Source organism: Spinacia oleracea, chromosome 4 (genome assembly GCF_020520425.1).
Source record: "Spinacia oleracea cultivar Varoflay chromosome 4, BTI_SOV_V1, whole genome shotgun sequence".
Taxonomy (NCBI): domain Eukaryota; kingdom Viridiplantae; phylum Streptophyta; class Magnoliopsida; order Caryophyllales; family Amaranthaceae; genus Spinacia; species Spinacia oleracea.
Window position 1 is genome coordinate 107,694,102 of NC_079490.1, and position 14,262 is coordinate 107,708,363.

Below are 14,262 nucleotides of genomic sequence, written 5' to 3' on the forward strand. Positions count from 1 at the left end.
ATTTGTCTCTGATTCTGACTAACCATTCTCGTTAGTATGGTGCTGTGATGAGATTAAATTAATACTATTAGCTAAACCTTTTTGATGATGCCAAAAGGGGGAAAAGAAAGGCAAACATTGAAGGCAAAATATTTTGAGTTCCTAGTCTCAAATATCTGCTTTTCTCAAGTATGTTGCAACTATGTATATTCTTCTAACTCTTGTAAATATCTTGTTTTAGATTTCTATGCATGTTGGATTTATTTTCTCTATTAAGTTTGCTTGGTTTGTCATCACCAAAAAGGGGGAAATTGTTGACCCATATGGTTTTGATGATGACAAGCAAACTTAACTAATAAATGTTTAAGTTTCTATGCTAAGAAAACCAGGAGTTCCAGAGTAGGAACAAGAGAAGGCCAAAGCATGCAGACTTGGACAAGCAGAGAAACTGATCAAGCAGGCATAAATAAGTTCCTGATGGGAACATGGTTCGAGAAGTTCCATAGGTGGAACAACCAACATGCGGAGCAGCATGGAACATGAAGACAAGAAATAAGAGTCTATTTTCTAGGATTCATGTAAGTATGTAGTAGCGTAAAAGGTAATGGAACAAGGTGTCAAAAGAAACTCGTGGAACTTAGAGTTAAAAGCATCTAAGAGTCAGTGAATATGTTGCATATTATTATCGTAATCTGTAGGGATTTATTTAGAGTTTTGTTTATTAATAAATCTCTACTTGGTTAAGAGTTTTAGATAATATGCACTAGTTATTTTAGGATAAGATATATTTTTAAATAAAAGATAAGTTTTAAATTAAATCAACTTTAATTAGGATTCTGCTTTTAATTTCATCTTTTATTTATTTTTATCTTACCTGCTTTTGGAAAATAAAAAGTCAAAATTTAAGATACGTATAATGAGTTTGTGAGTGTTGGAACTTGTAACGCAAGTTCCTTTACGAACGGGAACTCATGTATTTATTTCACGTTTAAGAAAAGGTTTTCAGTAAAATATTTTTGCATAAGAAAATAAATAAAAAGTGAGTTTTGGAAAAATATCTCTTGGATTGTGTTTTGATAAAACGTTGCTTTTTCTCCAAGTATTTAATTTCTTTTTGTTTCCTATTTTTACTCTAACTGTTTTACTATAAACGTGGTATAAGTTGTGCCCAAGACTTTGACTGCTTTCTCCTCAAGTTTCTCCCCAACTAAGTGATCATGGTTAAGTGCCTAGAAGTTAGGAAACTTACTGTTAGTGGAGGAATAAGTGGGATTATGGTTAAGTCTTGTGCACGCTATAAATAGAGGCTTATATCTTCATTCCAAAGTGTCTGAATTGTGTCATTCCATAAGGGTTGGCTGTGGAATAATGTTATAGAAGAATATGTTTTTCATTCCACATTTTTGAGTCAGTTCCTACGAGTTCCAAGTTCCTACGAGTGACATGTTCCCCATTGTTCTTTCACGTGCTATATTCTAGAGGGTACTAATCAATTATCAATCACCAATATTTTGAGATTTGGTCAAGGGTTTGAGTGAACTTTTGTAATGGGGATTGGTCAAGGGTTTGAGTGAATTCTTGTATCAAGTTTTGGGCAGGAACTTGAGTGAGTTCCTGATGTGTATGGGGCAGGAACTTGTATGAGTTACTGATATGTATTTAGGTAGGCTTTGAGTGAAGTCTTTGAGAGAGAAGCAGAGAGTCTTTGAGTGAAGTCTAAGAGTTAAGAAAGACTTCTAGGGAAGTCAGTGAGAGCGTAGTTGTTTGAGGGAACAACTATTGGGAACTTGAGTTCGTAGAGGAACTCAAGTAATGGCCGAGTTTCTTATAGGATTGTAACTGAGTTGTTGCCCTATAGTGAAAAGAGTTTGAGTTGAAATCCCTAGTGGGTCGAGGTTTTCTTTCCAGTTGGACCCTGGAAAGTTTCCTCGTAAAATCTCTCTTGCATTGTTTCTCTACTTGCTTATGTTCTTTATAATTCCGCAAAAATTGGCTAGCAAGTTCCATATTACAATTCACCCCCCCCCCCCCCCCCGCTTGTAGTGTTCCATCCGAATAACAATTTCCGATTCCGGCAATATTTCCATTTCCGATAATATTTTCTGATACGTACCATGTTTCCGTTTCCGGCAACATCTACGACTTGGATAATATTTATATTTCCGATACGATCCATATTTCCGTTTCGGGCAATATCATCGTTTCCGGAGTATCCATAATTTGCCCTTTGACGATTTCAGCTCCCACTGGAACCGAGATCCGTCGATTCCGAATATCCATAGATAGAGTATTTAACTCACTTAAATACTTGATCCGTTCACGTACTATTTGTGTGACCCTACGGGTTCAGTCAAGAGTACGCTGTGGATTAATATTATTAATTCCACTTGAACTGAAGCGGCCTCTAGCTAGGCATATAGTTCACTTGATCTCACTGAATTATTAACTTGTATAATTAACACTGAACCGCATTTATTTGCCTTAGCATTAAATGCATACTTGGACCAAGGGCATTATTTCCTTCAGTCTCCCACTTGTCCTTAGGGACAAGTGTGCATTTCCTAATTCCTTTGTCGCTTGATGCTTGCTTTTGAACATAAGGTAAGAGTTGTCATCCTTATTATGTCCAGAGGTGTTTCTCGGTTTCAGATTTCAACTGATCAAATAAACAGATAATCATAGCCTGTGATTCATCTGAGCACGGTCATGCATTTTACAGTTTCTAGCTCTCCGAGTGGCCTTGTACAACTTTCAGCATCTCATCCTGATTTATGGGAGGATAATCCCAATCTTGCGATCTTGAGATTAGACTTCGTTTGATAGGTGATTACCCGAGCGTTGCCTTTATAGCCTCCTTTTACGGTGCGACGGCTGACAACGTCAAAGTAACCAGTTCTCAAACAAGTAATCTCAAATCGCTCAGGTATTGAGGATTAGTGTCTAATAATTTTAATGAAATTTACTTATGAAAGATTTTCATCTCTTACAGTAAAGTTTCATAGGTCTGTCCGATACTAGTCTTCCCAAAGTAAGTATCTATGCAAATGATTGTGACATTGCCATGTCAACATAGTTCAAGACAGAACTACTAGTCATCTTGCATTCTAGTCGTCTAACGTTTTCCGTGCGTCCATCTTTATAGAAAACTCCGACCAGGGACCATTTTAAACTTTTGACATTGAAGTTCACTTGATAGACATTTCTTAGTCATAAGACTGGTCCTGACAGTCTATCTTGAATATATCGTCAAATTGAAGGGACTCATCATTTAATAAACCACAAATTAAATGGAAAAATGATTTCTATTCATTAATATGAATGGTTAACCAATAATGTTTTACAAAGTATTAAACTCTAAAAATTTAAAACATTAAATAAGGACATCAAAGTAATTCTCCAACATGCTTGATTCCCATAGCTGCAGTGTGCGAGTTGTGCTTCGCCTGCGGCAGAGGTTTAGTTAATGGATCTGAGATGTTGTCATCATTTCCAATCTTGCTTATCTCGACTTCTTTTCTTTCTACAAACTCTCGTAGAAGGTGAAATCTACGAAGTACATGCTTGACTCTCTGGTGGTGTCTAGGCTCCTTTCCTTGTGCAAGAGCTCCATTATTATCACAATACAGAGCTATTGGTCCTTTAATGGAGGGGACTACACCAAGTTCACCTATGAACTTCCTTAGCTAAATAGCTTCCTTTGCTGCTTCATGCGCAACAATCTACTCCGCTTCAGTTGTAGAATCCGAAATGGTGCTTTGCTTAGAACTTTTCCAGCTTACTACACCTCCGTTGAGGTAGAAGACAAACCCAGACTGTGATCTGTAATCATCTTTTTCGGTTTGGAAACTTGCGTCCGTATAGCCTTTAACAATTAATTCATCATCTCCACCATAGACCAGGAAATCATCTTTATGCCTTTTCAGGTACTTCAGAATATTTTTGGCAGCAGTCCAATGTGCCTCTCCTTGGTCTGACTGGTATCTGCTCGTAGCACTGAGTGCGTACGCAACATCCGGGTGTGTACATATCATAGCATACATTATTGATCCAATCAATGATGCATATGGAATCCCACTCATTCGTCTACGCTCATCCAGTGTTTTTGGGCACTGAGTCTTGCTTAGAGTCATTCCATGAGACATGGGTAGGTAGCCTCGCTTGGAGTCTGCCATATTGAACCTTTCAAGCACCTTATTGATATAAGTGCTTTGACTGAGTCCAATCATCCTTTTAGATCTATCTCTGTAAATCTTGATGCCCACTATTTACTGTGCTTCTCCTAGACCCTTCATCGAAAAACATTTCCCAAGCCAAATCTTGACTGAGTTCAACATAGGAATGTCATTTCCGATAAGTAATATATCGTCGACATATAATACTAGAAAAGAAATTTTGCTCCCACTGACCTTCTTGTATACACAAGATTCGTCTGCGTTCTTGATGAAACCAAAGTCACTGACTACTTCATCAAAACGTATATTCCAGCTCCTTGATACTTGCTTCAATCCGTAGATTGATTTCTTAAGCTTGCATACCTTTTTTTGCAATCTTTGGATCCTCAAAACCCTCAGGCTGTGTCATAAACACACTTTCTTTTAAAATGCCGATTAAGAAAGCGGTTTTGACATCCATCTGCCATATTTTGTAATCGTAATATGCAGCAATTGCTAACATTATCCGAATAGACTTTAGCATTGCAACTGGTGAAAAGGTTTCATCGTAATCCACACTGTCGACTTGCCTGTAACCTTTTGTAACGAATCTAGCTTTGAAAACTTCCAGTTTCCCATCCTTGTCCTTTTTCAGTTGGTTTTCAGACATGGAGTCTAATTCCCAAACTTGGTTTTCAGACATGGAGTCTAATTCAGATTGCATGGTGTAGACACCTAATTTGTGTCTCCCCTTTGGGATGATGACGATACCATTATCCTTGTTAGGCGATTGGAGTAACTCCAGGCGGAAATCCCAATTGCTAAGAACACCTCCAAAATCCAATCCCCGAGACCGTTCCCCTCCCGGAACTCGGTACAAAATACAACTTCCAAAATCCAACTTCAAGATTCGAGTTCAATATCAATTAGTAAACCATCCCATTGGTTTTACTAGGCCTTTTCCACTCAAAATCATATAAGGCAAGTCAAATTCGGGCGTCGACCCACAAAACCGAGCATGCCGGGCCCCGCCCCGTAAAACCGGAATTCAAAAACCCGAGAAAGGCTTGTTTTTAGACGCAAATTCAAGCCTTAACCTCCAAGTAAACACTAAAAGCCAAACATCGTACTATTCGTACGAAGGTACACCCATACAAGACAAATCAAGGACGGCATCTTTCCGTCCTTTTTTGGCGGCATTCAGGCCACCTCAGCAGCGCCCAGCGCTGGCCTGGCGCCAGGCGCTGGCGTGTGCTGGCGTTTTGCACCATTTCCCTCCTATAAATACCCCTCATTTCCATCAAAAAAGGGGGGGCAACGTCGTAATTTCGTAATTCATACAACGTCGTAATTTCGACATTACTCCTCACAATACAAACTTCAAAACTCTTCAAAAACACATACAAAATTCCAAAATTCAAAAGCAATTGGGAGCTCGTGCCTAAGCCTAACTAGGTAAATCCGAATCCCATTTCAATCAATCATGCTATTTTGATTTCAAATGATTAGCATGTTGGTGTTTTTTGCCATAAAAAACACCACTTGCAACAATCATACATGCTTTTTCAAAAATACAAACTTTTTCAAAATACAAGATACAAACTTTCAAGATTCAAGGATGTTCAAAGTTGCTTACATTCATCTCTTTGGACTAGAATCACCTTCAAGTGTGGAGTAATCAAAGATGACACCTTTTTAGGATTTAAAGGTTTAGTCTTTTAAGATTCAAGCACTAGTAGAAAAAACCCCTGTTGCAGCCCCCTTGTTGCAGCGTACATGTATTAATACGCTTCAACAACTAGTCGGTCAACGCGGGTCAAACCATTTAAATGGTTGTTGCAGCATACAATTTAATTGTTCCCTGCAAAAGTGTTTGTTGCAGCGTACATTTTAAAAGCCCCCTGCAATAGCCCGTTTTTATTGCAGCGTACATTTAAAAGCCCCCTGCAATAACCCGGATAAAAAAATTCGCTGCAATATTGGTTGAATACTACGGAGTAATTCAGAACAAATTAAGCATCTCAAAACTTCAGCTCTCGCGCGCGCTTAACTCCCTTCTTCTTCCCCTTAGCTTTCCCTGCGTCGCCCCCCTCAAAAAAAAAAAACCATTCCTGCGTCATCAATCTAGCTTCCTCGTCGAGTCGTCGGTGGTTCTGGCCTCCTCGCCAGTCGCCGGTGGGTCTCTTTTCTCGCCTCCTCTGCAGATGCCGTTTTGTTCAATTCATTTTTTTGAGTTCTGTGCTTCGTTTTAGGTTTTGTTCAATTTGTTTGTTCAATTCGTTTTAGGGTTTGTTCTATTCTTTTGTTCAATTCGTTTTTACGGTTCAATTCGTTTGTTCAATTCGTTTTTAGGGTTTGTTCAATTCGTTTTTTAGGGTTTATTCATAGATAAAGATGGGGCGGTGTTGGAATTAGAGAATGGTGGTGGTGGTGGTGGCGGTCGTGGTGGGGTGGAGCAGGGGAGGTGGGTTGACTGTTGTTAATTGCATTGTACGTACTATTGAAATGTGATTTTTCAAGGGCTACTTTGAGAGAAGTTGTGGTCTTTGAGGAAACTTGTCTTTCATGATTCCTTTTTCTCCTAAAAAAATGTTTTATGTATGCATCATCAAATGTTTTCATCCAGGTTTGATAATACGTGCATGAATTTCATTGATATTGTCTAAAAATAATAACAGTAATTATAACAACAATTTCTGGGTTTTCAAAATTTCAAATTTGTGAGACTTGAGATGTTATTCTACAGAGGTATGCGATTATGCAGATTGGTTTCTTTCCTGTTCTTGCTCTTCAGTTCACAGATTGGTAATTCTTTCTTTCTTCTGAAATTATGATACTTTTAAGTTTAATTTGCTATTATTGTTGTTTTGAATTAGTAGTTTGAAAGTGTTGGTAAAGCCGTAAAGGGATTACCTATTGAGGGGTGGGGAGAGGGTCAAACTAGCATTGAGGATAACTAAATGGAAAGTAGAATGTGGTTTTTACAGTCACGTAAAATGCTGAAATGTAACTAGAACTATGTACACTTTCTGTTGATTTTATGTAAAGCACTCTTACCTACTTGAGTTGAACCGTACCTCTGTAATTTGGAAGTCTTGCACTGGATGATTTTGCCAGTTTGGTTCAAGTTCTGTATCTGGGGACTAGTATAGCTGCTCTTCGAGACTTAGAATTTTGCAGCTTTTTAAATACGGGGTACAATTTATTAGTATGGTAATCTGCATTCTGTAGGCTGTAGCAACACCCTTGTAATATTAGATAATTAAGTGGTTGTCTTGAATTATATTTTAAGTGGTTTTCCTGAAGGTCTTCGCAGTTCGCACTCTTGTTCCCTTCTATTACACTTCCAAATCCACTCTCTGCGGCTGTCTGACTTTTCCCTTCTAGCCGATTATGAATTTGAAACAGTTGATTTGGTGGAAGAACCTGGACTGCTTATTTGAGGTCATTTTCATGTTATAATTCTTTACCTTCATTTTTTATGGTCTTGTTGTATTTTCATCCTATCATTTCCAGAAGCTGTATTGATCATAAATCTCTGAAGCAAAGTGGTGACCTTTTCTTTGAGTTGTTCATTTGACGTTCACTTATTGTTGGATGTACCAAGAACACAATTGATGCTATTTTCTTACAAATTATGGGTGTTTGGAAATATTAACTCATTATGAAATGATGAAAGTAGAATATTTAGGCGTTTGCTTTGTATTATTTAAGTAGACCTTATGACCTAATTATCTTCCTTTCAGGCCACAGATTACTACGGAAAAGCTGTGCAGCTGAATTGGAATAGTCCCCAGGTTTTTTTCTTTTTGTATTTGGCTATTTTATCTTTTTACTACAATTCTTTAGATTTCTGTTCATTTTTGTCATTGTAACAATCTCATTGTTCCTTTCCAGGCGCTTAACAACTGGGGACTTGCACTGCAGGTAATATTTCTCATCTATACAGTGAGAAATGCAGAAAGGAAAGGCTGAGAAGTGCATTTTTTTTACACTAGAAAGTTAGTGGCAATACAATGCTCTCAGACTTTGGCTTTACCATTCCCTGTTTTGTGATACAGGAACTCAGTGCGATAGTCCCTGCTAAGGAAAAGCATAACATTGTTAAGACGGCAATTAGTAAGGTGCAAACATATTACTTGATAAACTCAAGATAACTAAATGATTTTAGGTGTGGGTTACATACGAAATTATGAATATTATTGAATCTTCACTATTATTTGATTCTCTGTAATATACCTTGATGCAGTTCCGTGCAGCAATTCAGTTGCAGTTTGACTTTCATAGGGCTATTTACAACCTCGGAACTGTTTTGGTTAGTCCTCAATTATTCTTTTCTGTTTTAGCAATGCTTGTCCAGTGCTTTCTTCTTTCTTTTATTATTATCATCTGGATATTGTGTTGTATTGAAGGGTTAATGTAAACTTGTTTTCTTGCAGGCTATCACTTCTACTGGGACAAAGAAGGGCGAGTTGTTTTTGGCTGATGTCAGCACTAAGTTGACAAACAAGAATATTACCACCGATGTGAAAGTTGATACCAACTCCAATGTGAGTTTGTTTATTTGTATTACTACGAATTGATTCTATGATACATTACGGTTTCATTGGTTTATAGGTTTTTATAATTGGTAATTGTGTAAAATTTGGTGACAGATAGCATTGCTTTCTATGAACATCTTGTTTTACATAATTGGAATCTATTGTAATCTGATTCCAACTTCTTTGTTGTTTCCGTCTTCCGCTCCTAGCTTTTCACCACCATTACGTTGATGAACCTGCCCCTCGCTTGAAGGCTATTTTTAGTTTCCGTGTTCCTGATCAGAGATCTGGCAAGGTACCATACAATTATCTTTCTAGTATTTTCTTACCTAAAGAGGCATGGTTCAAGATACTACGGGATAATGGTTCTAATTTGTGTAGTATAAATTATGTTAACAGGTTGAGCTTCAGTATTTGCATGAGTATGCTGGCATCAGCACAAGCCTTGGTTTGACAGCAAACCCCATTGTCAACTTTTCTGGTGTTTTTGGAAACAGTACTCTTGCTTTGGGTACTGACCTCTCATTTGACACTGCTTCTGGAAACTTCACCAAATGCAATGCTGGACTGAGCTTTACTAATGATGATCTCATTGCATCTGTGAATGTGTAAGTAGTTTTTGTTATACTAATCAGCAGATTATCACTTTGGTATATCCATGTGCAACATTTAATTGCTGTTCAGAAATTAAAGAAAGAGAATCACTCCTATTCTCATTTAACAATTTTCATATTGGTAATTCATATTATCTCTATATGCGTGTATCCTAGAAATAAATTTGGATTCTGCTTGTCGAAAACTACTTAATAATGTTCTAATCTTTCACCTTTGGCTGTTGTTGAGTGTATCATTTGAAAGCTGGATACTGGATATACATTTCTGATACACTTGTGATTTTGTTTACTTTTGGGTACTGCAGGAACGACAAACTGGACATCTTTATACTCATTTCAATCTATTTATTCACATTTAAGGCTTATTGGGTCGTTATAGGTCATATTAAGGCTAAAATGAAGCATTTTCCCTCCCAACTTTGAACTAAAGAACCTAAGGACTCATTTTATACTTATTACATGTTTAATATGAATAGTTTTAACTTTCTAACACTCATTCCAATCTACTTATGCAAATTTAAGGCTTGTTTGGTCGTTATAGGTCATATTAGGCTAAAATGAGGCTTTTTTGCTCCCAAATATGAAATAAAGAACCTTAGGACTCATTTTAAACATATTAAATGTTTTATATGATTAGTTTTAACTTTACAAGACTTAATCCAATCTATTTATGCACATTCATAACTTCTTTGGCCGTTATAGGTCATATTTAGGCTAAAATGACATTTTCGCTCCCAACTTTGATCTAACGAACTTAAAAACTAATTTCAAACTTATTACATGATTCATATGATTATTTTTAACTTTCTAGGACTCATTCCAATCCATTTATGCACATTTAAGGCTCATTGTGTCGCTATAGGTCATATTTAGGCTAAAATGACATTTTCGCTCCCAACTTTGAACTTAAGAACCTAATGACTCATTTTAAACTTATTATATGATAAATATGCTTAGTTTTAAGTTTCTAAGACTTATTCTAATCTATTTATGCACATTTAATGCTTGTTTTATCGTTATAGGTCATATTTAGGATAAAATAAGGCATTTTCGATCCCAACTTTAAAATAAAGAACCTAATGACTTATTTTAAACTTATTACATGAATAATATGCTTAGTTTTAAGTTTCTAAGACTTAATCTAACTACTTATACACATTTAAGGCTTGTTTGGTCGTTATAGGACATATTTAGGCTAAAATGACATTTTCGCTCCCAACTATGAACCAAAGAACCTAAGGACTCATTTTAAACTTACTAAATGTTTTATATGCTTATTTTTAACTTTCTAGGACTCATTCCAATCCATTTATGCACATTTAAGGCTCATTGTGTCGTTATAGGTCATATTGAGGCTAAAATGACATTTTCGCTCCCAACTATGAACCAAAGAACCTAAGGACTCATTTTAAACTTACTAAATGTTTTATATGCTTATTTTTAACTTTCTAGGACTCATTTCAATCCATTTATGCACATTTAAGGCTCATTGTGTCGTTATAGGTCATATTTAGGCTAAAATGACATTTTCGCTCCCAACTTTGAACTTAAGAACCTAATGACTCATTTTAAACTTATTATATGATAAATATGCTTAGTTTTAAGTTTCTAAGACTTATTCTAATCTACTTATACCCATTTAATGCTTGTTTAATAGTTATAGGTCATATTTAGGCTAAAATGAGGCATTTTCGCTCCTAACTTTAAAATAAAGAACCTAAGCACGCATTTTAAACTTAATACATGTTTAATATGCATAATTTTAACTTTATAAGACTCGTTCCAATCCATTTATGCATATTTAAGGCTCATTGTGTCGTTTTAGGTCATATTTAGGCTAAATTGACATTTTCGCTCCCAACTTTGAACTTAAGAACCTAAGGACTCATTTTTAAATTATTATATGATTAATAAGCTTAGTTTTGAGTTTCTAGGACTTATTCTAATCTACTTATACCCATTTAATGCTTGTTTGATCGTTATAGGTCATATCTAGGCTAAAATAAGGCATTTTCGCTCCCAACTTTAAAATAAAGAACCTAAGGACTCATTTAAAACTTATTACATGTTTAATATGCATAATTTTAACGATCTAAGACTCGTTCCAATCTATTTATGCACCTATAGGCTCATTGGGTCGTTATAGGTCATATTTAGGCTAAAATGACATTTTCGCTCCCAACTTTGAACTAAAGAACCTAAGGACTCATTTTAGACTATTAGGACATTGTCATTAGTTTCTTGAATGTTAAAATGTGATATTTAATTTGTATTTAATCTAATGTTTAATTTAAATTTCTGTTTTTGTAAAGGTCTACACTCCGAGGATTGCGCCTTATGCGAGGAATTTGATGTGGTTCGTGAGCAATGGGCTAAGTTTTTTACCAACAAGTATTTATTATTGGCTTTAGCGCGCTTGATCGAGTTGGTTTAGTTGTTATAGAATAAATTTTATATTAAAATGTATGTTTATGTTGAAATTGGAACATATATTTAAATGTAATATGTGCACTTTGGTTTTGGGATATATAGTATACAAAACTCCAGTTGTTGTTTTTATATTTGTTATACAGGTTGCGTTATTCTATTATTGTTTTGACAGGTTTCTATATTTGGTGCAAGGCACTCTAGGTATCCCTAAACAAAATTAGAATTTTCCCGCCAAAAGTGCTTTTTTGCAGCGTACATATATGTTGTACGCTGCAACAAGGGAAAAAAATTTCGCAAAAATTCAGACTTGTTGCAGCGTACAAATAAATGTACGCTGCAAAAAATTGAGTAATTCAGACTTGTTGCAGCGTACAAATAAATGTACGCTGCAAAAAGTTGAGTCTTTTGCAGCGTACATATATATGTACGCTGCAACAAGTCCAAAATTTTGCCAATTTTTTGGCACTTGTTGCAGCGTACATCTAAAAGCCCGCTGCAACAAATCACTTTTTGCAGCGAACATTGTACGCTGCAACAAGTTCAGACTTGTTGTAGGCCCCCCAGTTGCAGCATACGATGTACGCTGCAACAGGGGTCTAAAAGCCCGCTGCAATAAGGGTTTTTTCTACTAGTGAAGACTCCATTTTTCAATATACAACTTCAAGTTTTCAAATTTCAAGATCCCACCATGTTTAGGGTTGTTCATAACTACCTCTCTAAACTAGGATCATTTCAAGTTCAAATATCAATCATTTCAAGTTAAAACATTTCAATATTCAAGTTTTCAATTTCAAGTTTAACATGCAAAATCTAGGATATTTGGGTTGAGCAACCTCTCCCAAGTTGAGATTTTTGGCTTTGAATTCGTGTCGGGCGCACTTATTTTTAAGGAGCCGCTTGGCGTTCAAATCTCATGTGCCCAAGTACAAATTTCAATTATGCACCTTTCAATATCGCAATTTCAATATCGCACCTTTCAATATCGCACTTTCAATATCGCACTTTCAATACCGCAATTTCAATACCGCAATTTCAATTTCGCACTTTCAATTCCGCACCTTTACTTGCCTAGTCCATTTCTAGGCAATGTGGACCTACTCCCTAGTCCTTTTCTAGGGGGTCTTGTATTTACTAATTCCGCACTTTATTTAGTATTGTGATGTTGCTTTATGTGCTTTATCGCTTTCATCACCAACATGCTAAATACAACAAAATACAAAGGTTACATCACGCTTAACGAAGATATTTTTGGACAAACCGGCATTAGGTTCCTTAAATCAATCTTTAAAGCAAAGTGACCACCGTACAATTAGAAATTCTATTTTGTTCTAAATTTCAAACCCACATAGTCTAATCTTAGGGTTTATTTTCGAAATAATTTTGTGCCAACGTACTTGAATATTTCTAAAGCTCGCCGAATAAGCATTTTCGTTCCCGAGCCCGGATCTCACCCATCCGTTTAAAAGATTCAAGGCCTTATCCAAAAATAGAGTCATTTTGCGGTCTTCCCAAAAGGGGCCTAAAATAAAGTTTGGTGGCGACTCCTTCGAGGTGCAAAAACAATTCAACGGTTCTCTAAACGAACCGCCGCGTGCCAAACCCCCCTTGTAGGAAACGGGAAAAAACAAAAAAAAACCCCTACAATTCTGGCGACTCCGCTGGGGAATTTTCTAATTTCAATTTCAAAAATGAGAGCAGATTTCGAGCAACCAGCCATTGATCTGCCGAAGTACTGGATGCCAGCATTGGCGCCAGGCGCAGCCCCTGCGCCCAACGCCACTGCCTGCATCCAGGACAGTGGCTCACAGTGGCTTGTCGCCCACTTTTGCTCAACTTTTCGTGTTGGGAGTTAGTCTGTTTTTGCATCTGGAAGGACGCTCCCAAGCCTCGTGAACGAGTGCCGAAAAACGGGCTTTACGAATACAAATTCAATTACGATTTCAATTTCAATTTCTAGGCATTTCATGCATTTTTCGAAAACCATATTGTGCAAAATGAATTTCTACCTTTGCCCAAACGGATGTGTTCTACATTCGGGCTAGCCCCGGGGGCAACGAAATGGTGAGTCTCCATACGGTTCCCGACCAAAGGTGTGACCATTTCCGCGCCTACCGAAACTTGGCATTTGCTTGACATTCCCGATGTCAAGTATGGAGGCCGTCTGCCGACACACACTTCCCTTAGGCGGATGTGAATGCTTGTCGCCGGATCCGTCTCTTAGCCAAGTACCTTTTTGACACCCAAAGCCGACCACTTGCATCATACAAAAACTTAGATCGACCCTAGGTTGAGAACTTTGCATGTCGCATTCATATTCATGATTAGTGTGACAACGTGCTACTTGTGCATTGTGTGGGCGTCTTTGCACGCGTGAATGGCTAACCTCGAGTTCTAGCTTGCCAAAACCAATTAGCCTCCAACTAGGAAACCAAACCCCTAGGAGCATCATTCAAACCTCATGCATCTAAATCGCCGATTTTAGGGTCTTTAGGAGTGTCACTCCATTTGATTCAAAACCCTTAAACACGCCTCACGCACAAATGCCAA

At 37.0% G+C, this 14,262-nt stretch overlaps 1 pseudogene; it reads left to right on the forward strand.

Moving 5' to 3' along the window:
- The first annotated feature begins 1,196 nt into the window (after positions 1-1,196).
- LOC110781055 (uncharacterized) lies at positions 1,197-9,723 on the forward strand (annotated as a pseudogene).
- Positions 9,724-14,262: the final 4,539 nt, after the last annotated feature.